Source organism: Elephas maximus, chromosome 1 (assembly GCF_024166365.1).
Source record: "Elephas maximus indicus isolate mEleMax1 chromosome 1, mEleMax1 primary haplotype, whole genome shotgun sequence".
NCBI classification, from domain to species: Eukaryota; Metazoa; Chordata; class Mammalia; order Proboscidea; family Elephantidae; genus Elephas; species Elephas maximus.
In genome coordinates, this window is record NC_064819.1 from 78,791,412 (window position 1) to 78,815,754 (window position 24,343).

Here is a 24,343-nt window from a genome sequence, read left to right on the forward strand (position 1 = left end):
TCATGCTGTCAATCATTTCCAACTCCTAGTGACCGTACAGGGCAAAGTAGAACAGCCCCATACGGTTCCCTAGGGTATAATCTTTTCTGAAGTCAATTGCAGAGCTGCTGGTGCATTAGAAGCACAGAGCACTTAACCAGTGTGACACCAGGGACCCTTGCCTTTCAATTAGTACCCAGCAATTCTGATTTTGGAATGTTTCTTAGTAAAATTCCAGCTCAGCTCCATCATAAGTGTCTTCACTGAGGTTAGTCATTTTAGAAATTTGAGGTAGCAGAGAGCTGGAGAAAGCAGTAAGTACACATCAGTGGCTACAGATTTCATACTATGCAGCAGTAACAACTAAGGAGGCAGATGTGTATGAAACAAGAAGGGTAGATTTTTCAGTGTCGAGTGAAAACTAACAAAACACAGTATATGATCAACAACACAATGTGAGTTAAAAGTTATACAGGTCCTCCCCTCCATAAAAAAAAAATAAATAAATAAAACCTGAATGACCTCTGCTGAATGACTGAGCTCTGGGGAAAAGTAGAGAATTACCACAGGCCACCTCAGGGCATCCTGCACTGCAATCTCTCTGGGCCAAGTAGTTCTTGGCAAAAAGTGCAGGTTGTCTTCTTGGGACCCTACTTTCTAAAGGGCCAATATTTATAGTCAGTAGGTGAGTTCCGAGGTGCATTAGACAGACAGAGAAATGGCATAAGGCAGTACAGAGAAAGATCTTGAAATTAAATTCCTTAGAGCCTGCCTGAGGTTTCCAGGCCAGGAATTTGTGAGGGATTTGGGCGATTGGGGAAAAGCCTTGCTTGGTCTTGAGTCATGTTTAATCTTGATGGTTTTGGGGGGAAAATAAACGGGCTACAGATATGAAAATGTTCAAAAAGAAGAGATAAAGTTAGCTTTACTGAAAGGGTACATCCAGCAAACATCCATTTGATTCTTCAGAGGTCGCTGCTAGCTCTGTCATAGTTCCCATAGTGCAGTGGTCGGCACGTTTGCCTTACACGCGAAAGGTCTCTGGTTCGAAGCCAGGTGGAAACAGTTCTTTGTCACAGGCTAAACTATGCATTCTTTAACGCTAGACAGTCATCCTTAATGGGCAAAATAGTCAGATGGTAAATTTTTACAAATACTGTTGTAAGGGTGAAATGCCCGATAATGAGATAGTAAGAGAGGAGTAGCTCTACCATTTCTTCCTGACCCAACTTATTCTTTTCTCAAACAACTGCTCCTCTCCAGGTCCTAGTAAATGTTACCTGGCGTGGGCTCTTCCACGATGGTTACATGTCTCCTACTTTATGCCCTATTCTCCTGTTGTCTTGGAGAGTCCTTGTGGCTCTCCCCATAAGTTCGATGTGGGAAGAAACCAGGTGTATTCGGTACTGCAACATTGCGCATTGGATACATTTTGGGTGATTGATTTGAATGGATCCTATTGAAAAAGGTAGCAGGTGTCGATGTAAAAGTTGACCGCAGGAGGTGTTCCCGTCAGCTTCCAAACCCAAGACCTTTCCGTGTGAGATGAGGATGATAATCGCTACACTAGGGAAACTTCACCCAATCTAAGAGTCCTGTATCCATCAGAGCCCATTCCTAAAAATCTTACAGTCTTCCCTCTATTCAGGTATGCTGCTAAGTCAGTGTCTACAACTGCGTTTTAAAGTTCGTCCAATACAAGCACCATGCCGAGATTAGCAGCGTCCAACACCTAGTAATTGTTCAGAACTGTCATTTCTCTTAACATTATGCTACAGCCATGACCACCATCAGAAAAATCTCACACATCTTGGGCTGACCAGACTAAAAGTTCTGTTTCTTGACGTCATCAAGCAGACACTGGAGTTCATCGGTCTGCATCTCACAGAATTCCCTTCACCTTCTCACAGTATCAAAATGTAAAGTCCTCTTGAGTTTACCTTCAAAGTCTTCCAAACATCCTTCCCCTCTTTTCTTTCCGGTACCTAATTCTGGCCCTTGATAATCTGTTCTTCACTACTTTCCACAAGGCTCCCAGGCTTGGCTCTTTAAATCTGAGGAGAGCTTGAAATTCAAAATGTCATTTCCCTTTTTAAAATCCCCCAAACACAAACCTTTATTTAACAATATACGCACCTAAAATTATAATTTGCCCCCGAAGAACTTTTTAGCAGCTATCCACAAATTTTGATACCCTCTACTTTCATTATTTTTCCTTTCAAACCATTTTTTCTAATTTCCCTAGTAATTTCATCAACTCATGAGTTATTTAGAAGTGTGATGTTAATTTCCCGATATTTGGAGGAATTCCTTTTTTTTTTTTTTTTACTTCAGTCCTTTAATATTCAGTGAGATTTTAATTGGCCATTAAGGCCCAATTTTTGTGAATTTTCTATGTGCACTTAAAATGAATATGTAATCTGCAGTCGTTGAGTATTGTATCTTATAAATGGCAAGGAAATCAAGTTGTTAGGTTAAGAGAGTAATTCAGATCTCTTTTTCCATATTGAATTTTTTGTATCTGCTTGTTCTATCACTCGCTAAGAGAAATATGTTAAAATAAGTGTGGTTTTTTAATGTTTAATTCTTTTTTTTTTACTTTTTAATTTTAAAATAATTGCAGATCGACAGAAAGTTGCAAAAGATAGTACAGAGGGGTTCCTTGTATCTTTTACCCAGTTTCCACCAACAGTTACATGTTATAACTCTAACCAGCTCACTGAGATGAGTTATAATGCTAAGTTCAAAATTAAAACCAAGAGTTAACTTTTATACAATGCAATGTGTGTTCATAATCCTGTGTCATTTTGTCACATGTGTAGATTCACGTAACCACCACCACAGTCAACAGGCAGAACCATTTCATCACCACAAAGATCTCTCCCCTTTATAGTCACACACACACACCCTCCACCCCTTCTAACATCTGACAACCAGTAATCCTGTTTCCATCTGTATAATTTTGTCATTCAGTGAATGTTTTACAAATGGAATCATACAGAATATGACCTTTGACGTTGATGTGTGTGTTTTTTTCCCACACCGCTTTATGTCCTTAAGACTATCCAAATAGTTTTATATATCAATATTTTTTGGCTTTTTATTGCCTGGCTGTGTTCCATGGTATGTATAAACCTCAGTTTTCTTAACCATTCACCTATTGAGGGGCATTTTAGTTGTTTCCAATAATTTACTGTTACAGATAAAGCTGGTATGAAGAGTTATGTACAGATTTTTGTGTGAACATATTCTCATGTGTGTTCTGATATATTTTGAGGCTATGTTGTCACATGATACGACTTTAGAATTATATCTCTCTTTTATAAAATGTCACCTTTCCTTGACTATGAAATATCTTTTATCATTATGTATTATCTATGGTAATACTACTTGCCTTGAAGATTACATTTTTATGTTAAAACAGCCTTACCAATTTTTTTTGTTTATGTTTGTATGAAATATCTTTATCGTTTTACTTTTACATGTCTTTTCTCATGCCTTCCAATTTTTTCATTTTTCTCTTTTTTTCTTCAGTTTGAATAATTTCTATTGGTCTGTCTTCACATTCACTGCTCTTTTCTTTTGCTGTATCCAGTCTGTCTTAAAGCCCACTCAATAAATGATGAACTTTAATATTTCAAATTTTCAATTCTATTGATTTCATTGATTTTTTTCACTTTTGGTATTTTCATTGTTTTATCTACTTTGTTCATCTTTTCTTCTACTTTCAGTGTCATGTCTATAATAGTTATTAAAGTTCTTGTTAGCTAATTTCAACAGATGGTCATCTTCAGGTCTACTTCTATTGTCTGTCCTTTTGGATTTTGGTTAATATTTTCATGCTTTTTTGCATATTGAAATTTTCATTTGTATGTCAAGCATTGTATATAAAATCCAAAGATCAAAAGGATGATATTTGTATTACTTTCTCCCTGAGATAATAGACTCTTTTATCAGGCCTCTAGCGTAGGAAAAAAGTATAGGCAACATTCCTGAGGTGATGGAAATATTCTGTATCTTGACCTTGGTATGGTTACACTCACACACATACACATACACACACGTTAAACATATATTAATCTTGCAGTGATTTGAATGATGCCCCTGAAAAGATATGTCTACTTACTAATCCTCAGAACCTGTGAATGTGACCTTAGCTGAAAAAAGTCTTTGCAGAGGGAATTAAGGATCTTGAAATGATATCATCCTGGATTATCTGGGTGAACCCCAAATTCAGTGACTAGTGTCCTTATGACAGACAGAAGAGAAGACACACATATAAGAGAAGACCATGTGAAGATGGAGGCAGAGATTGGAGCAGCTGCCCAAAGCTAGATGAAGGAAGGAAAGTTTCTCCCCTAGAGCCTCAGAGGGAGTGCAGCCATGCCAAAACCTAGATTTCAGAAGTTAGGACTCCAGAACTGTGAGATAATAAATTTCTGTTGTTTTAAGCCACCTGGTTTATGATAATTTGATATGGCAGCCTTTAGGAATCTTATAAAAATTTATGCAGTTAAAGCTTGAGCATTGCACTGCATGTGAATTGCAACTGAATTTAAAAACCTCTGGATGATGTCTACATTGTAAACATTCAGTGAGTAATAAATAAGCGTCCCTCATTACATTCACATTAAAACATCATTTTTTTTTTTTTTCCTGGAGATTTTTTTCTCCTTCCTTGCCTGTCTGGTTCATTCATTCTTATTTGGTCTCATTTCTTTCCACACTTTGCTGCAGTCTAGAACTCCTTGATGCTCTCCCTGAAATCTCTCACCTCGTTCTGTCTCCCCTGCGGAGTCCTTGCTCCTCTTGTTCTCTCAGCTCACTCCTTTTTAATCTAGTAATGAATTACCTTATCTGTGTATCTTCCTCTAATAATTCAGGCTAGGGGGTGATGCCCCTTCTCAGTTCTCCTATTATGATTTCTCTTGGATATTTGTTTCTGTTATTTCACTTGGCAATTTCATGATAATTAGCCATTTATGTCCTTTTGTAAATAAACGATTAGCTTATATGCTACTTTCTACAGTCTCAATTCCTTCACACAACTTGAATCTCCCTTCAGTACATGGCATGGGATTGGGCGCATAGTGGGTTTTCACTAGTTTATAGAAAATAAACAAAAATATATGCATGTAACAGAAAGGGAACTTGTTTTGCTAATCCGATCTCAGAAAAAATACAGACAGTATCTAGATTATGCTACTTGGGAAATATCACATTATTTGGATATCGACAATAGTCCATCAGCAGGATGTCAGGACTCAACACTTGTCAGAGAAGTCATTCTCCATTTGACAACTTTTTCAAGACTGACGGAGCATCATCTCTTTGCTGAACACCTTCTTAGGGGTTTGGCCATTGTGGAAAGACAGGGAATTTGTATGGGGAGTCTAGCGGGGGAGCCGAGCGGTGGTGGTGACAGCGATGTAAGTCATGAACTGAGCTGAGAAGCAAACAATAGTCAAATGCATTCCTAAAATCATCTTCGTCCATTAAAACAGATGAATAGTTATTAGATATGCAATAAGTATAATCTAGAACTACAAATGTAAGTGATACAGAATCAAAATTTCTCGGTAGAAGTTGTGAACCTGGAGCATGCAGACATATCTGTCTCTACTCTAACATCTGTTCTAACAGAGAGGCATCGGTGCGTGTTTCCGTAGTGTAGTGGTTATCACGTTCGCCTAACACGCGAAAGGTCCTCGGTTCGAAACCGGGCGGAAACATGAGGTTGGGCTTTTAAGGCAGTATTTTGCTTTTGAGGTTCTCCATCTGAACCCCATAGAATCTGTGTATTTGGTCAAACACACCAACCCCCGCGCTATCTTTGTCCCCAGCCTGGCTGAGGCGCGCATCCTTCCACCTCTCCCAGCCCCAGCAAGTTGCTGGATCCCCGTCCGCTTGAGGTCCACGGATTTTGAGCAGCGGGTGGTGGAGACCCCAGCATAAACAGCATCTTCCTGGTGCAGCGCGGGTGGGACCGGCTCCCTGGAAGTCCCGAAAACGGGACACGCTGGTTTTTCCTAAAGAAGTTTTTCTCAGGGATTTCTAAGAAGGAACAGGGCTCCACTTCGAGCCGAACGGAGAATTGAAAGTCCATTCTCTGCTCTTTATAACTCAAGCACAGAAATGATATTCCACGAAATAGGCAAGTGGACCTAATGTGGACTGGGCGCTTATCTCAGAAACAGTCCCGAATATTAAAAAAAAGAATCTAGGCCGTAGCTGGTATGGAAGCCGAATTCTTAATCGCGGCATCAATACGAGAAGGCCCTGATCAAATAATTTCTTTTCTCTTTTACAACGCAAGCATTGTCACTTAGTGTCCCTATAATAAGCAGGAATCCCCTAACTCTTATTTCCCCCTGCCTTAATCCACCAGTTGCAACTCACCCAGTTTCAATAAACTAACCATCCTAATGCAGAGTGTTTAACAGCAAAACCAAACAACAACAACAAAAGCATCTCAGGAGTGGAAAAAGCCTGGTAAAGAGAATGCCAGAGCTGATTCTTTTTTTTGTGTGTGTGTGGAAATAGGGAAAAAAGTCATTTTTCCTGCCTCGTACCTGTATCTACATAGTCTGCTTCCTCACAGAAAAAAACAAACAAACAAACAAACAAAAAACCCGACCTTTATAACCAAGGTGGGGGCCTTGAAGGAGATGGTTAAGGTTGTTTTAATTCTATGAATTTCGCCCAGAAAACCCACGGCCAAGGTGCTATGGTGAGAGAATTTCCTCCGCATCTCCTAGAACATCCTGGAGCAAATCAAGGCTGTTTCCCCAGGGTGGTGTCTTAGTTTCTTTGTGGTGTTATAATAGAAACACCACAGGAGGGTGGTTTTCAAAAACAAAAATTTATTTTTTCACACCTGAGGAGGCTAGAAGGAGTCCAAATTCCGGGCATGGGCTCTAGAGGAAGGCTCTCTCTGCCCTCTCTGGGAGACCCTTGCCTCAGCGTCTCCAGTTCTCCTCAGCCTTCCTTGGGGATCTCCCCATGCCGTGTGCCTTTCCTCCACTTGTGCCCACTTCCTTCTGTGCCTAATCTGCTCCTTTTATATCCCCAAAGTGATTAAATTTAAGACACGTCCTACACCTATATGATCTTATTAACAAAACAAATCCTATTCCAAATGAAATTGCATACACGTGTATAGGGGTTAGGATTTGCAACACATATTTTGGGCGACATAATCCAATGCATTACAGGTGGGAATGTGGTGAATGCCAGGATGCATTTGACAGAGAAAAGTCTAGGACGGTACCAAGGAAGTTCTTGAAATCAAATTCCTTAGAGGCTGCCTGAGGTTTCCAGGCCTGGAATTTGTGAAGAATTTCAGTCATTGTGGGGAAGGCCTTCCTTAGCCTGGAGTCATGTTTGATATTGATGGTTTTGAGGAGAAAATATACACGCATCAAATATGAAAATGTCTGAAAGGAAGAGAAATTTAACTTTATCCAACATGTGACATCCGGAAAAACATCCATTTGATTCTTCAGAGGTATCTGTCATCTCCGTGGTGGTTTCTGTAATGTAGTGGTTAGAACGTTCGCCTTACACGGGGAAGGTCCTTGGTTCCAACAAGGTCGAAATGAGTTGTTTTCTTATGATAAATAGATAACTCCAAATACTCCAGTCATGGGCGCTAAGGCTAAAAATTGTCCCTAGGCGAGCAGCGTGGGGACGCGCAGTGTCTTCTAGCACCCCTCCGTTGCTGGACTTCTGCGGTTTATGAACCGGCTGGTAAACGCAATAGAACATGACGCCAGCTTGACGGTCCTTCTCTACCCGCAGAGGTTGAGGCTCTTCTGTTTCCTAATATGGAAAACAGCCCCTTTTGAATCACCTTGGTGCATCTTCTATCAGATTTTTTTTGTCTTTTAAAATTAGTATTATGGATATTATTATTATTGATTCTTATTATATCATTTGGAAACCCTCCTGGTGGTGTAGTGGTTGAGTGCTATGGCAGTTAACCAAAAGGTCGGAAGTTCGAATCTGCCAGGCGCTCCTTGGAAACTCTACGAGGCGGTTCTACTCTGTCCTATAGGGTAGCGGTATGAGTCGGAATCCACTCGACGGCACTGGGTTTGGTTTGGTTTATTATATCATTAACTTAAGAGTTCGTTACAGGATATTTGTATCTATTCTCCCTGCCAGCGGGTGAGTATCTTCTGATAAAATTCTTAATTTTCTTATGAAGCCCGATTCATTTAAATTTTATTTCTTTCTTTTGTGCCTCTCTAAGAAATCGTCTACTCCAAGATCACAAAAATATTCTATGCTTTTTTTCCCACCAGTAGCTGAATTTATGTACCTTCACCTTCAGGTAAGTAAGTGAGATATTGTGATATCTCACTAAAAAAAAAAGTTTGGTTTTTCCACAAGCGTGGAAGACTACCACAGAACAGACATCAACTGTCTCTGCCAACTTAATTTTCTTGCCAGAAATATTTTCAGAACTCTTCTGTAATGGTCGTGTGTGTTTGGGGGGGAGGTGTAAAGAACGGAGAGGGGTGGTGTCTGGGGAGCGCAGGATGAAATGGGTGGCAGATAAGGGAGATATTTCAGTCCTCTGGAACTAAGGAAATACCTCTGCACTTCAGGAGCAACTGATAAATCTGACTCTTGTCATCCTTTTTTTTTTAGTCCTTCCACCCCACTGCCACCCTCCAGAAAGACCTTTAGAGACTTGGTTCTTATCTGGGCTTGACAGAAGTCTTTCGGTTCCGGGCTTTTCCTTTGCAGGGTCAGTGTCCACCACTTCTAGGATGTTGGCCGCAGCGCGGGGCACTGGAATAGGACCCATCTTTTCAGGAACAGGGTCCTCTGAGTCGTGCGCTCAGTGGCTGCCAAGAGCGTGACTTCAATGGGGTCAGTGGGAAGCAGGACTGAGATTACCCCATAAACTAGGTAAGGCTCAGACCCAATGGTGGCTTTTCGCCGATCTGCACTGCACAATTTCACCTGTCCCTTACCAAGAAGATGTGCTGAAACCCATGTGAAATTGTTCACCACAGATTAGCAAGTAAATACAATTAACCTCGTGCTTACTGGTTAATTCGACCCTGATGGGAAGTCCTCCAGGACTGGGAATCCAGCTCCACTCAAGATGGAGGTTCAGAGAGTCAGGACGGTAATAGCTGGAGGACAGAGCCCAAACTTTCATAGAGTTGGGATGATGTCTAGACACAGACTTTCCCTCTTTCACAAAAATTAATCAAGATGGACCATAAACCTAAATGTAAGATGCAAAATTCTACAACTTCTAGAAGACAACGTAGGAAAAAAATCTAGGTGACTGGGCTTGACGATGACTTTTTAGATACAACACCAAAAATATAATCCATAAAAGAAAAAAATTGATAAGTTGGCTTCTCTGAAATTAAAAAACTGCTCTAAGACACTTAAGAGAGTGAAAAGCCACAGACTGGGAGAAAATATCTGATAAATGATTTATATCTAAAATATGAAAAGACCTCTTAAAGCTCAATAAGAAAACAAACAACCCAGTTTAAAACTTGGACACCTCGCCAAAAAGAAATCTGCTTCATATGTGGTTGTTGTGTGCCAGTGACCCTACAAGACAGGGTAGAACCGCCCCCCCCACCCGTGTGTCCAAGGATTTTCTGCTCACCTTTTAGTTAGTTGAGCTATTGGTTAGCAGCCTGAGCTCTTAACCACTTCACCACCAGGGCTCCATATGTCATTAGGGAATTGCAATTTAAAACAGCAGTGAGATACCACTTCACACCTTAATTAAAATGGCTAAAATCCCAAACACTGACTACACCAAATGCTGGAGAGGATGCAGAGCAACTAGAACTCTCATTCGTGTAAAATGGTACAGTCACTTTGGAATACAAGTCTGGAAGTTTTTTAAGAAGCTAACATAGACATACCCTATGATCTAGGAGTTGCACTACTAGGTATTTACCCAAATGAAATAAAACTATTGTCCACATAAAAAAAAATAACTGTACATGAATGTTTATAGCAGCTTTGTTCATAATTGCCCGAAATTGGAAGCAACCAAGGTGTCTTTCAACAGGTAAACAGATAAACTGTGTTATGTCCATACAATGGAATATTATTCAGTGATGAAAAGAATTGAGCTATCATGCTATGAAAAGACATGGAGAAACCTTAAAAGCATACCGCTAAGTAAAAAAACCAGTGTGAAAAACTGACATACTATATGATCTCAACTATATGATATTCTGAAAAAAGGAAAACTATAGAGACAATAAAAAGATTAGTTGTTGCCAGGAGTTTCAGGAAGAGGAGTTGACAGATGACTAGTTGGAGCACAATAGGGCAGTGAAACTAACCTGTGTGATACTATAGTGGTCGACACATTACATTATGCATTTGTCAATAGCCATGGAATTATACTACACGAAGAGGGAGCCCTAAGTAAACTATGGACTTTAGTCAATAACATATCAATATAGATTCATCGACTGTAAGAAATGCATAGGAACACAAGCTGTTAATAATAGGAAAGGACACACGGGAACTCCGTACTTTGTGTAATTGTTCTGTAAACCTAAAACCGATCTAAAAAATAGCCTATTAAAAGATTTTGTTTAAAAAAAAAAAACTAGTTAAAAAAATAAAACCATGAATGGGCATCAAAGGCTTGAAATCCCACACGGACCTCGGTTTTTGCCATTAGTGGATCAAGAGGACTTACACCATTCTTCCGATTTTGCATATTCTCTTTATCATCTAATTGATGAGTAAATTTAATTGGCTGTCCCTTACGTTAAATCTGACCATATTTCAGATTCTGTATGTTTTGAAACAATACAGGATAGAGGCAGAAACTAGTATTTTTTGAGTCTGATACAAATGACTCATTCTAAACATCTTTATTTTTAGAAAAGCATTTTCAATTAAGCAGTGATATCAAACTTCTGCTTAGTGTAAAGAATGAAAGGATTGCATGTAATAAAGCAGGAACTCTTTAGAGGAGTTTTGTTATAAAAGATGAGAAATAAGATATTAGCTGGTGGAAAAAGTGGGGTTTAGAGATAAATTTTAAAAAGATAGTGACTTTGCTAGAAGAGTGTAAAAGGGCAGAGAGGCAAAGAGGCTGAGATTACAACAATCCAAATCTTTCTCTTCATGCTGGCAGAACAGAATGGAAAGCTGAGAGGGTGGGCTATTACCCAAAACAAAACAAAACAAAACAAAAATGTTAGAGGATTCTCTTTTTGAGAAACCTTCATTTTATCAGGGGATGCAAAGTTGTTAATTATTTTGACTTGGTGATATATAATTATGACAAAGAGAAGCACAAACTCCTATGACTACATAGTACTAGATTTTTTTTTAAAAAAGGATTTAGCCATGAATAATATTAACTGTTTCAATTTCATAATATGAAAATTATTTCTAGTTGTGTTCTTGTTTTGCCTTTCTGCATTGGTATGAATTAAAACATTTTAAAGATATTCATATTTTGTTTAAGAAATTTTTAATTGTAATGAAAACTAAATTTGGAAACAGAAATTAAAGGAAATATTTACCTATATTTTTCATAATAAAATAAATTATATTAACTACCATTGCATACACTGAGTAACCGTTTCTTCTTGCTTTGTTGTTAGCTGCCACCAAGTTGTTTCCCCCCTGCCATGGTGACTCCATGCACAATGGGACAGACTGATGCCTGGTCCTCTGCCATCCCCATGATCGGTTGTGGACTGGACTGTGGTGATCCATAGCATTTTCATTGGCCGTAGGTCACCAGGCCTTTCTTCCTAGTCCATCTTAGTCTAGAAGCTTAGCTGAAACCTATGCAGCATCATAGTTATAGTCCGCCAATGACAGATGGGTTGTGGCGCCCATGAGATGGGACAGTGGTTGTTCAATGGTAGAATTCTCACCTTCTATGCAGGACACCTGGGTTTGATTCCTCTCTGATGAACCTCTTCTTGCACACTACCTACATAAAGTGATGCCAAGTAAAATTTTGTATGATTGTTACATATCCATTTAAACTTAATCTATAATGTACTTTCCAGAAATCCTAGAGATCTACATCCCATTGCTGTCGGGTTGATCCTGATTCATAGCAACCCGAAAGGCAGAGTAGAAATGCCCCTCAAGAATTTGCTGCCTTATTTTGGTTAGAAATCCAACCAAAGGAGAGAGACTTTGAGATGGTTATGTCAGAATGTGGGTGAAAGGTGTGATCTCAATAAAAGGGCAGCTTTGGGTCCAGATCTCTTCGGATGCAGCTAGGAGTCTTCAGAATTGGATGCCTGAGAAGAGGTCCTCAATTTCAGAGATTAGTTTCAATTTTCTGCTTTTTTAAAACAGCTCAATGGAAGTCATTTCAAAGTGGGATGTATGCTTGCTGTTGTGGAGGGAGTTTACACAGCACCATATGTAAGTAGTTGAGGTTCTAGGGGGCGTAGCAGTTGTCTCACACACATCTCTTTTATGGAGTGCCTCTGCCCCCTTACTGGACGCCTCTTCTTTCCCCTCAAAAAAAAAAAAGATAACATGGATTTCAGGGAACGACATTCCTTGAGTTGAACTGAAAGAAGTCCAACTGTGAGGACATTTTAGAGTAATTTTTAATGAGGACTCCAATGGGCTCCTCCTAAAAAATGCAGGTATCTGTGCCACATTGCAGGGCCATTTAAAATTTTGTTGAAGTTCTTACCCTTTCCTTTAAATGAGGAGTCAAACAGTCCCAAGGGTCATTGTATCCATTGCTGGCTGTATTAATTACTCCACTGATTCAGTTGCAGTGCCACTGAATATTCTGTTATGTGAAGAATAAACTGTAAAGTTAGTGTACAACAACTTGTATATAAAATAAAATAGGAAGGAGAGAGAAGAAAACCAATGATTGGCATATACAAATAAACACATACACATAACAAATAGAAAATAAGCAAGATTACTACAGTTCTTATCTGGTAATTGGTTATGAAGTCCTAACTGATATCAATGGCTTTCTTCTTTTATTCTTCTCAGCTAGGGCTGCTGTTGGCTGAGTCGATTCTGACTCATGGCGATCCTTTGTTACAGAGTAGAGCTGCACCCTGTAGGGTTTTCTTGGCTATAATGTTAATGGAAGTAGATCACCAGGCCTTTTCTTTTGCAGTACCACTGGGTGGGTTCTAAACACCAATTAGTCAAGCCAAAACCACTTTCACCACCTACCCAGTAAAACCCAGTGCCGTCGAGTCGATTCCGACTCATAGCGACCTTCGCCACCTAGGGACCTTGTAAGGGTAGTTTAGCTCCACCAACATGTAAGCTGATCCTGCCCCCAACCCCACAGCCAGAACTTGAGCCAATCAGGGTTCTTCACCTGGTGAAGTTGCCCAGACCTTCATTCCCCAGTGTCTGAGTCCTCAGTCAAGTCTCCCCCCAGTCCCCTGCCCCCTACTCTGTAACACATCGGGTAGCCGTGAATCATCATCCACTTGAAGACAACTAACAACAGTTTTCCATTTACTTTTACTATTGGGGATGGAATACCAAGAAATACCCTATAGAATCCCTTCTTTTGAGACATAGTATCCCTTATCACCAATGTGTAGAAGCAACCTGATAGCACCTTAGTAACCAGGAACATGTTTTAAGTCTCCCCTCCTACCAAAGACTGCTTTGTTTCCTGGCCTCAACTTCGAGTTGAGCTGGATTCTGAATGCTGGGAAATTTCAGGGAGAAAGATGTTTCTTGTAATGGCCTCAGTACCCAAACCACAGACCTTTCTGTACACACCTGTGGTAATCCCACCTTAAATCCCCAACCCCATCCTGCCCCACCCAGAGCATTGTGTCAAGTGGAACTTAGCCTTCCATGGGAGAGAGGCTCCTGGCAGCGAGAGAGGGCCATGAGCATTTCCATCTGAGGGGAACGCACCCAGGTTGGGAAGTCTAAGATCAAGCCCTGTGAAAACCAAGTTCCAGGGTGTCTGGGGCAGAGATGGTAGACACTAGGAGGGAAAGGACAGACACAGGAGTCAGGTAATTAAAAAGTCTCTGGCTGGCAGAAATCTGTGTAGTTAAGAGCAAGAAAGTTATCATATTCATCTTTCCCCACTTCCCCGCTCACTCCACTCACACATCCCCACTTCCCCCATTGATGATTTCTGAAAACACTGGTCAAGCAAGAATAAATTTGGCAGAGATTTCTGGTGTCTTAAAATTGACACTAGAGGAGCCATTGCCACTTGGTTTGCAGGTGCAGTCCTTCTCTTTCTTAGTGGAGGACTAACAAGTCTCGCCCCAGCTGTCAGGATTCCACTGGCAGGGTGCAGGCAGTAAACTGTAGAGTTATGTGTGTTTCTATCAATAGGCAGAAGCCCCTTGGGACCTACTGAAACAAAGTAGCAGTGTGGCCAAAATGCTGAGGTCAGAACAGACTTCTCTTTACATGTAGAGAATGGAAGAGAGAAGGTTAAAGTTCTTTTGGTTATTCCAAATGTAAATCTATATCCCAGTTCAAGTACAGAATCCCTGATGGAAATCTAAGAGCTGACTTTCAAAGACTGAAAGTTTCCACACGGTTTTGAACCCATGACCTTCCTCTTGGTACTCAAACGTACTAACCACTGCACTACCAAGACCCACCGTATGAGATGTCTTAAAACCAGCCATTGAAAATCTTATAGAGCACAGTTCTCTGACACACATGGGATCGCCTTGAGTCAGAGTCAAGTTGAAGAAGATGGGTTTAATCTTGCTATTGGGTGGAGGCTTGGAAGTTCTACTCCTGATGCTGGAGAGGCTTTTGCACATATCGAAAACCTCTCCCTTCCCCCGGTCACTCACAGAGAAAGCAGAAATTGCAGCTGGAGGTTCAGAAGCAAGAGGATGGGGAGCTGGGCTACTCATCATTCCAAACAAAATCACTTGGCATGGTGGGTGTTTCAGGACAAAGACTGGCAGCTCCGGGGGCCTGGCAGACCTGTCAGCTTGAGAGGTCAGAGGTGGGCTGGTGGTGCCAGTGACTGGTGATGTGGGAGTAGTAGGAGTCAACAGGATGAAAGCAGCTAGTGACTGTGATTCTGAAGAGGTGCCTGGAAGGGGCTCTGACAGTGAGGATCCAAGTGGAACCAGCAGACCGGCGCCTTCAGAGGCAAATGAGCCACACCGGTTGCCTCTCCAGTAGATTGTGGGTAGGCCAATGGACCTGCAGACACTCGCATTTTAAGCTTTCCAGCTGAAGGTTTGTGCCCTGGGTTGGAGTTGCCGCTGGTGAGAGACTTAGAAAGCTGAATATCAGGCCAAGTGTCAGTGACAGGGTCTGTGGTGGCCTCAGTCTTATTCTCTCTGGCTTTGTTGCTCCTCTGGAGGCTGGCTTTCTTCTCCAAGGCCAGGGTGTCAGCGCGGACAGAAAAACCAAGCTGGGGTGGGGGTGGGGGTCATGGTCAGCTGACTCCAGGGCTGTTGGCAGCAGCAGAATCTAATTCAGCTGCCCAGAACTTTAGGTGCTCTTGGCACCCTTGTCTGATACCAGTAAGGTTGGAGAGTGAGATAGAGGTCCTTCTCTCCTCTTTGCTACCAGCTGTACTGGCTGCATTGTTAAAGTGGAACACTTTCTCCTCCATAGCTCTAAGAAATCTCCAGCGGTAGAGGAGATTTCCTAATGGTAGGAGCTCCTAATGGTAGTTCTTTTTGAGCTGGTCAAGGAGATCATGAAGGACAGGCAGGAGTGGAGGCTTCTCTTGAGGGTCCCAGACTTGGGCACAAAGAAAGGGCTCAATTTTTGACTAAGGGAGGGATAGTCCAGTCTCGGGGCTCCTCTTACTGTCCAGGATTTCAGTGAATATTGGGTCTTCCACCTTCACTCTCCCTTTCTTGCACTCTCTGAGAGCCCTCAGCACTTGCCACCTTTGCACAGAGGTCTGGGGACTTCTGAGAGGGTGGGGACCCTGCAGAGGGGATGGGGGGGCACTCTTTGCTCAGGAGGAGCGATCTTAATTGTCACCTGGCTCCACATTGCCCTGGGGTGCCGAGCTGACCAAAGTCTCAGCCTAAAGCAACTTTCCCGGGGGTCGGAAAGGGCCAATCCCGGTCGCCATGAGTCAGTATCAACTGCACAGCAACTGACAACTTAAGGAATTCTGGGAATGTGCCTCCCTGCCTCAGTGAGCACCTACGCGGTGGGATGGGCGGGATCCCCGTCTGGCGACCTCCTGGTGGCTGTACGTGGCGTGGCGGAAGTGACGCGGTAGACGTACTGAATCCTCTGAATACTGCAGGGGCCAGACCTGAGGGATGCCGCACACACTGGTCTCTCAGGCGGGTCAGTGCACATCTGGGCTGGGGGCCAGGTCCTGCCTACCCGGAGCGGTGTGACAGTTCCCGCCTTCGAGCAAGGTTGTCTGTGCACGCGGCCAGAAGCGCAGCGCGCGGTGTCGGATTGACCGTTGGGGTCCTGGCGTGAGGACCGAGCGCTGGTCTCCAGGAGCTCGGAACCCTCCTGCCGCGGCCTCGCCCCCGCCAGGTCAGCGGCCCGCGGACTCAGGGGACACGCGACACCTCGGCAGCCGGGACACGTAGGCCACAAGGTTCCTTCCGAGGCGGGGAGCTCCGCCCCCTACGCTGTCCGCTGCAGGCTTCCGTAGCGTCGTTAGGCGGCGTGCGGCCCGGGCTCACCGAGTCGCGCGGAGCAGAAGCGAGCGGGGGCCGGGCTGCGCCAGGTCTACACGGTCAGGGAACCCGAGCAGGCCGGTCCGCTCCAGGTGCGGAGCGCGACCCAGCACCTCAGGGTGGGCGTGAGCGTCACTTGTGGGAGCTCAGGACTGGCAACCCAGGGACCGCGGGGCTGGGGGGAGGGGGCGGGTACGGCTGCGACGGACAATAGCAGCGCTGGAGGCCGAGGAGACTGGAGGCTGGTTCGCAGCCGGGCAGCCGCAGGCTCAGGGGTCCCCGCCGTGCCCTGTAGGTGCCCCTCTGCCACTCAGAACACCGGGCTCGAAACGCGTCACCTCCTCGCCCCACTGGCGTCTTCCACAGGCAGAATCTGAGCGGCTCACCCCAGATACAGTGACCGGCATCCGGCGGGGCCACCGTGGCTCTGAGGCGGCGGCCAGGATGTTTCCTCTATTAAAAAAAAAAAAAAAAAAAAATAGCCAAACCCGTTGCAGTGGAGTCGATTCCGACCCCTAGCGACCCCGTAAGATGGAGTAGAAGTACCCCCATAGCGTTTCTAAGCAGCGCCTGATGGATTCGACCCGTCGTCCTTTTTGGTTAGCAGCCATAGCCTTTAACCCCTACCCCACCAGGGTTCCCGTTTCGTCTGTACTGGCCAGCTCTTCACCCACGCAGTCCCTTCAGCCCAGAAGGACATAAGTACCTGGCGGGGCCCACAGATGGGCTGTCTGTGGCTGTTTGCAGCTCTAGAGGGGTATGAACGCACTTTTTGTTCAGCAGATAGGGTATTTTAATGGGCTTACTCGTAAAAGTCACTTTAATCTACTAATTTTATTATTAGAAGGACTCGTTTTAGTATGTGTTTAAAAGCTATTTATGCCTGAAGTTGTTAGAATGAGACTGCCCCAGTTTAGTCTTTTTTAGTATAAATTTTTACCCCTAAAATAGATTAGACTATATATATATTTTAATTAATTACTTCGTTGTATTAAAATATTTGCATCCAAGTAAGTGTCTCCCATGCCCCCAGTCTTTTGCACTTTAAAGTATATCTGGAGTAATCTTTTTTATTACTAATTAATTATACCAAACCAAAACCAAACTCTGCCGTCGAGTGGATTCCGACTCATAGCGACCCTATAGGACAGAGTAGAACTGCCCCATAGAGTTTCCAAGGAGCGCCTGGTGTGTTCTAACTGCCGACCCTTTCGTTAGCAACCATAGCACTTAACCACTGCGCCACCAGGGTTTCCGCAATTAATTATAGGCAATTCAGTTATTTTCTTTTAGAATCTCATTTTAAGTATCCATTGCTGTAAATCAACTAGATTTATCTTATCTTTTTTCTCTGGTCTTTTTCAGTTCATTAGTATTTATTTGCATTGTACTAAGCATGTAATTTATATACGTTATAATTAACTGGGTTTCATTTAATGGTGGCAATAGCAATATATCAAAATAAATCCGTATGTGAGTGGATATGGGTAAATCATATTCATTCAGTGACATTACCAGATTGGTGTCACCCAGTATAGTAACTCATGTTGTCACCCCCCCCCCATGGAACTCCTCCCATACCAGACCATACAGAATCCTTAGTAATATATTTTGTAGTAATGTTACTCGTAAATTATAATTCCTGTATATCTCTTGGAATTGTTATGGTTGTGTGTCAGCTTGGCTGGGCCATGAGTCTCAGTGTTTTGCCAGTTATGATGTAGTCTGGAAGTCGTGTAATGATGTAATCACTTCCATGATGAGATCTGATATAATGTGATCACCTCCATGATGGGATCTGCTTTAAGTAGCCAATCAGTGGAAAGGAAGTTTCCTTGGGGGTGTGACCTGCATCCAATGTATGTGGACTTTCTAGTAAAGCTCACTGGCTTTTGCTGTGACCTGGATCCTGCATTTAGCGTGTCAGCATCTGACTTCCAGTTCTTGAGACTTGGGCCAGCAGCCTGCCCTCCTACCTGCTGATCTTGGATTTGTCAGTCTTTGCAGTGGTGAGCCAGCAGCCTGCTATCTGACCTGTGGATCTTGGGTTCATCAGCCCCTGCAGATACATGAGTCAGGAGAAACCTCCAGTCTGACACCTGACCCACAGACTTGGGACTTGGCAGCCTCTACAGCTGTGTGAGCCATTTCCTTGAGATAAATCTCCCTCTATGTATATATATCTTTACTAGTTTTGCTTCTCCAGAGAACCCAGCCTAAGACATCACTCCTTCATTTCCTTTAATTACTACTTCATTTCTCAAAAAAGTTATTAATACAGGTTCACAAATACTAATTACCACAATATTGTAGCTAAAACACCAGAAAATTTGACAAAATCAGTGATTGTAAAAACACTGGCAACAATGACAACAGGGCGTGCTTGTAGTGTGTGCAGATGAAATTACGTCACTGTAACTAGGTAATAATGACAGTTCTGACCAGAGTGCATTAAACTAAAAAACCAAACCCATTGCCTTTGAGTTGACTGCAACTCATAGTGACCCTATAGGACAGAGTAGAAGTGCCCTGTAAGGTTTCCAAGGAGCAACTGGTTGATTTGAACTGCTGGTTTTTTGGTTAGCAGCCAAGTTCTTAACCACTACACCACCAGGGCTCCAGAGTACATTAGAAGGTTCAAAAAGTAAATTAGCATAGAGTTTTAGCCTTGTAGTTATTTTGACATATGGAAGCTGGGCTTATGAAAAATGTTTTTGTTGTTAACTAACTACAGGGACATTTTTATAAAAAATAATAAATTTCTGCTGAAACAGTACACGAAATTTTATAGACAGTACTTATGGTGTCACTCCCTCTGACAATGTCACCCAGTGTGCTCTGCACCTTCCTAGAGATGACACTACACACGTGTTGTAGCTTGTTATGGGGTCATGAGAGCTGTTCATGAGTGACATCTTTGTGCAGAGCTGCCTCCCTCTCAAGCCTGGTGAGGCATGAGATGAGCAGGGTTCAAGACACTTGTTTGCAGAAATGACACCCTTGGGCACAGTCACAGGGCCTTTCTGTCAGCCCTTCACCGAAACCTGCACCACTGTCAACCTGTGGGCCAGGTCTCCCAAGCAGGGCCACACCTGTGCACACCATCCCCACCCACCCTGTCCTCCTTCAATTACATATCTTTTTTTTTTTTTTTTAAGTTTATACCATGGCCATATTTCAAACACCAATATCATAAAGATCTGTGTTATCTTTGTTAGTCCATTCTATCCCTGTACTGTAATTTATTTGATTAAATCCCACTTGTTGAACAGTCAGATTGCTCCCATTTTTTCTTTCTCATAAAGATGTCTCTCTGAACACACCCAGCCCTATGCCTAGGGCCCTACCATCTGTTGTCTTCCCTCTCCAAGACTGACCACCTGCTTAGATGATCCTGTTGGTGCCTGGCCAATACACCCAAGCTCGGCTCTGACTGGTCCTAGATGAACTGTTCTCAAGCTGACCACTGTAATAATGAATTTTAAGAAATAATAAATTATGGAAAGTAGATTTGCTGAATCTGCATCAGTTAGTGAGGTAAATGGGGCTGAGTTTTCTCAAAGGAGTTTATATATCCATGGATACTTTTTGCCCCCTAGAACTTTAAGGGCTCAGTGGGAATCAATTGCAAAAAGACAATAGGCCAATAGTGTGGAGCTTAGAAAACTATATATGTAATAACAGGCATGTGCATTATTTGCAGTAGAATCTGTAACATATCCCCACTAAAATGAAATATAAGAAGGGCATAGTCCCAGTAAGTAAACGGGTAGCTAAGTGGTTAAGGAATGACACAGTGCAAGAAAGACATGCCCTGGTAAAATCCAAGATCGATTTATCGTATCCCAAAAATGTTGGCAAAAAATGATAGTCAAATTTCTTCTCTAAACTCAAACGTTCAAGGGAATACAAAGCACTGTATTATCACAGGTTTATGCCATTTCTATACTAAATGATGCAACAGATTTTTTCAGAAGAAAATAAGGAAATTTTTGCTTCCTCATCTGCAAATTTATGTAAGATAACCAACTGGATCTGAACCCTGTGCCTTGATTTTAAAGGGCTTCTCAGACATCAATATTTCCGTTGTATCTTAATTTATTCCAGAGAATTTTTACATTCCAATGCAATGAATTATATTAGTATTTGTCATGGATTGAATTATGTTCCCCACAAAATGTGTGTATTAACTTGGTTAGGCCATGATTCCCAATATTCTCTGGTTGTCCTACACTTTGTGATTTTATGTTAAAGAGGATTAGGGTGGGATTTTAACAACCTTACCAGGACAAATCCCTGATCCAATGTAAAGGGATTTTCCATGGGGTGTGGCCTGCACCACCTTTTCTCTCTCAAGAGATAAAAGAGAAGCAAGTAGAGTTGGGGACCTCCTACCACCAAGAAGGCAGCACCAGGAGCAGAGCATGTCCTTTGGACCTAGGATCCCTGCACCTGAGAAGCTCCTTGACCAGGGAAAGATTGAGGAGAAGAACCTTCCTCTAGAGCCAACAGAGAAAGTCTTCCCCTGGAGCTGACACCCTGAGTTTGCACTCGTAACTTACTAGACTGTGAAAGAATAAATTTCTCTTTATTAAAGCCATCCACTGTGGTATTTCTGTTATAGCAGCATTAGATGGCTTTAGATGACTAAGACAATATTCCAAAGGGATGAGACGTGTGGTTTCTTTTGAAAAATTCAAGAAAGGTGGATTTTACAAGGAAAAGTGGTAAAGAGAGAACCTGAGGCACTCCTGACAGATGTGTCCACCAAGAGGTAAAATATGAGAAGGTAAAACTGAAAGTTGTACATTTAGAAACTGGTATTTTAAAGAGATTGTGTGACCACTATTGACTCCAGGATGCAGACCACCTAGTAGAAGGGGCGACTGGTTGGTCTGCATGACCACCACAGGGGGGTCTTAGGCATGGATTCACAATCAAACTCATAGACACAATAGACTATCTCTAGGTTTACTTAGTCTTAAGAACCCATATAAAATTGGCAACACAACATGAACAGGCCTTGTGACTCTGGTGCAGCTTCTGATAATAATTGCTTTATACTTGGATGGGTGATGTCAATCCATTGTGAAGTGATGGAAAAACCAGTCAATCTGAAAACCAAATGTCTTACCCAATGTTATGAATTGAATTGTGTCCCCTAAAAGTATGTGTTGTAAATCCTAACTGCTGCCCATTGTTATGATCCAATTTGTGAATGGGTTGTGTTATGTTAATGAGGCAGGATTAGGTTATGTTTGTTATGTTAATGAAGCAGGATTAGGGTATATCTTGAGTCAATCTCTTTCGAGAGATATAAAAGATTAAACAAGCAAGCGAGTGAGCAGAGATGGGGGAAGAGAGATGCCAAGCCACATGAAGATCTCCCAGGAGCAACAATTCAAAGAAACAAGGACCTTCCTTCAGCACTGACAGAAAAAAAAAGCCTTCCCATAGAGGTGGCACCCTGAAGTTGGACTTTCAGCCTCCTAAACTGTGAGAAACTAAATATCCGTTTGTTAAAGCTACCCATTTGTGTTATTTCTGTTAGAGCAGCACTAGATAACTAAGACATCCGTGTCTTATCCATTTCAAGGAACATGAGAGAAAGAGGGAGGTAAGAAGGAGAGAGGAGTAACATGAAAAATATCTATACTGGTTAAATATGAAAAAAGAAAAGCAATGGTTCGTAATGAACATTCTGGTCAGTTTTATGAGGTTAGAAAATGAAGTAAATGGTAGGACTTTGGAGATGACATACTGCTCTGACTCAGATTGTCAGAAAAATTTAAGGATATCATCAGTAGAACAACAAATACTGTTTCAAATGTAATTAAGAGAAGGAATCTTATACAAGAATTTTATGACCACATTAGTAAACCTTCAGCTGCAATTAAAAAAAGATGTTTCTTGAGTAGATTCATTTTCTTTTTTACACAGTCATCTTGTTGCAAATGAAGTTACTAGTGGGCTGTAAGACCCAGAGAATAATCCCTAAGTGGGGAGGAAGAGTTTACAGTCAACAGTGAAAGAGAACTGTGAACCTTCTGAAAAGCTTTGTAAAATTTCGAGTGTTTGGATCTGTTATGGATTGAATTGTGTTCCCCAAAATATTTTGTAAATCCTAACCCCTACACCTATGGTTGGAAACCCTGGTGGCGTGCTGGGTATGAGTTATGTCTGCTAACCAAGAGGCTGGCAGTTTGAATCCACCAGGTGCTCCTTGGAAACCCTGTGGGGCAGTTCTACTCTCTCCTGTACAGTCGCTATGAGTCAGAATCCACTTGAGGGCAATGGTGGTTTTTTATACCTGTGGTTATAATCCCATTTGGGATTGGATTTTCTTTTTATGTTAACGAGGCAATATTAGTGTAGGGTGTGTGTTAAATCAATCTGATTTGAAATATAAAAGCATATTGAGCAAGCAACCAAGCAAGCAAGCACAGATAGGGAAAGATAGATGCTATGCCACATGAGATCTCCAAGGAAACAAGAAACAGAAGCTGAAAAGAGACAAGGACCATCCTCAGAGCCAACAGAGAGAGAAAGCCTTCCCCTGGAGTCAGGGCCCTGAGTCCAGACTTCTAGCCTCCTAAACTGTGAGACAATGAATTTCTGTTTGTTAAAGCCATCTATTTGTGGTATTTCTGTTAGAGCAGCTTTGGGTAACTAAAGGAGGATCTAAGGCACTTTTCTAGGGGAATGTATTCACCTCTCAATTAAAAACCCAGTATCAGTGGTCTGATGCTTAAGGTGATCAAAACTTAATTGAATCTCTTCGCACAGGTTCAAACCTGGCAGCTACAACCCGGTTCTATGTTTTGGTAAATGGAAATTGCTGGCTAAGCACTTCCCTGTTCCCACCATGCAGACAACAAACGGTTCTTAAATCATCCTCATCCTGGTCTCCTGACTTGTAGATAATTCTCTGAGTGACTTGTACAGCTGCCTTTAAAACAAACCAACCTGTTCGACGCTATAGGTCAGAGTAAAACTACCCCATAGGATTTCCAAAGAGCAGCTGGTGGATTGGAACTGCCAACCTTTTGGGTAGCAGCCAAGCCGCAAATCACTGCGCCAGGGCGCCAAACTTGTAAGGTCCCACCGAGACTTGAACTCGGATCCCTGGATTCAAAGTCCAGAGTGCTCACCATTACACCATGGGGCCACCACACGGGGTAATTTACTCGGTGTGAAAAGAACCGTTTCAGGAAATCAGTGTGGGCTGGGCGAGTCACCACCTGGTTTTGCGCCTTACCAGTGTCTACGAGGCGACGTCTCCTTCCGAATTCGGTGTTTCTTTCTGTACATTCAGAAAGACCTGTCCTGCTGGAACATAGCGCCCAGTCGAGCCGCGAAAACGCTGTTAAAGTGACAGAGCTGCTCGCCTGCGTTTGTGCAGGAGGAGAGGTCTGCCCACCAATTAAAAAAAAGCAGTTGCCGCGGTGTCTGTTCCAACTGAAGGCGACCCCATGTGTGTCAGAGTAGAACTGTGCTCCTTAGAGCTTTCAATGGCTGATTTTTTGGAAGTTGGTCGCCAGGCCTTTCTTCTGAGGTGCCTCTCGGGGACTCGAGGCTCCAACCATCATCAAAGCTCTTTCCTAAATTTCTCTTGGGACGTCACAGTCCGAGCTGCTAACGAAACAGCAAGAAAACTGACTCGTAGAATTTCACAGCCTGCAGCGGATAGGAATGTGCAAGGCATTGGCCGAGAAACATCTGTAGGTCCA

General features: G+C 42.5%; 3 non-coding genes across 3 annotated transcripts; 2 read left to right on the plus strand and 1 right to left on the minus strand.

Moving 5' to 3' along the window:
* The first annotated feature begins 971 nt into the window (after positions 1-971).
* On the plus strand, positions 972-1,044 carry TRNAV-UAC (transfer RNA valine (anticodon UAC)). Its single transcript has one exon. It is a non-coding gene; the product is annotated as a tRNA-Val (tRNA).
* A 4,594-nt stretch (positions 1,045-5,638) lies between these two features.
* TRNAV-AAC (transfer RNA valine (anticodon AAC)) lies at positions 5,639-5,711 on the plus strand. Its single transcript has one exon. It is a non-coding gene; the product is annotated as a tRNA-Val (tRNA).
* A 17,998-nt stretch (positions 5,712-23,709) lies between these two features.
* Positions 23,710-23,781, minus strand: TRNAQ-UUG (transfer RNA glutamine (anticodon UUG)). Its single transcript has one exon. It is a non-coding gene; the product is annotated as a tRNA-Gln (tRNA).
* Between the last annotated feature and the right edge of the window lie 562 nt (positions 23,782-24,343).